This window comes from Cetorhinus maximus, chromosome 7 (assembly GCF_964194155.1).
Source record: "Cetorhinus maximus chromosome 7, sCetMax3.hap1.1, whole genome shotgun sequence".
Taxonomy (NCBI): Eukaryota; Metazoa; Chordata; class Chondrichthyes; order Lamniformes; family Cetorhinidae; genus Cetorhinus; species Cetorhinus maximus.
Genome location: NC_135885.1, coordinates 82,045,789 through 82,046,878, shown reverse-complemented (window position 1 = coordinate 82,046,878; position 1,090 = coordinate 82,045,789). Strand labels below are relative to the sequence as shown.

Sequence of the window (1,090 nt, the reverse complement as noted above, 5' to 3'; positions counted from 1 at the left end):
TGTGAAATAATCAGCCTGTCCCTTTCCCCCTGTCCTGGTGACAGTGTCTGTGTGAAATAATCAGCCTGTCCCTTTCCCCCTGTCCTGGTGACAGTGTCTGTGTGAAATAATCAGCCTGTCCCTGTCCTGGTGACAGGGTCTGTGTGAAATGCTCAGCCTGTCCCTGTCCTGGTGACAGGGTCTGTGTGAAATGCTCAGCCTGTCCCTGTCCTGGTGACAGTGTCTGTGTGAAATAATCAGCCTGTCCCTGTTCTGGTGACAGTGTCTGTGTGAAATGCTCAGCCTGTCCCTGTCCTGGTGACAGTGTCTGTGTGAAATGCTCAGCCTGTCCCTTTCCCCCTGTCCTGGTGACAGTGTCTGTGTGAAATACTCAGCCTGTCCCTTTCCCCCTATCCTGGTGACAGTGTCTGTGTGAAATACTCAGCCTGTCCCTTTCCCCCTATCCTGGTGACAGTGTCTGTGTGAAATACTCAGCCTGTCCCTTTCCCCCTGTCCTGGTGACAGTGTCTGTGTGAAATACTCAGCCTGTCCCTTTCCCACTGTCCTGATGAGTGTGAATGACCGGCTCCTCCGGCGGACAGAGGGCGCTCCAGGGGATGACCAGATGGGGGCAGCGTCGCTCCTCTTCCTCCGGTTCCAGTTATTCCGAATGAGATTCTGGTGCCACGTATTCAAGGTGATCGGGGCTGGGCAATAGCAGGAGGCGGCGGCGGTGCTGGTGCCGGCTTCCGCACCCGGCGAGCGGAGCTCAGCCTGTGCAGAGAAGAAGCTGGTGGTGGCGGCGGCGGAATCTGAGCCGCTCCCAGGAGATTAATCCCCAGCCGGCACCCGGTAAGTTTTCAGTGGAAGGGAGACGGAAAAGTTGGGGGAAACCGGGACTCGAGTTCAATGTAATTGTGGGGGAAGAAAACAGGGAGGAAGCGGAGTGGGGGATCGGGAGGGGGTGAACGAAAGAGTGTGTGGGGGAAGGACGGGAATCGGGTGGGGGGAAGAAAAAGAGGGGGGGGTGGGGGGAAGAAAAAGAGGGGGGGGTGGGGGGAAGAAAAAGAGGGGGGGGGTGGGGGAAGAAAAAGAGGGGGGGGGGGTGGGG

At 57.7% G+C, this 1,090-nt stretch overlaps 1 long non-coding RNA gene across 1 annotated transcript in view; it reads left to right on the top strand.

Annotated features, from left to right (window-relative positions):
• The first annotated feature begins 575 nt into the window (after window positions 1-575).
• LOC144682897 (uncharacterized) overlaps window positions 576-1,090 on the top strand; it is a 30,218-nt gene continuing 29,703 nt past the window's right edge. The window contains exon 1 of the long non-coding RNA XR_013577127.1: window positions 576-831. This is a non-coding gene — a long non-coding RNA (uncharacterized LOC144682897). The remainder of the gene's footprint in view (window positions 832-1,090) is intronic.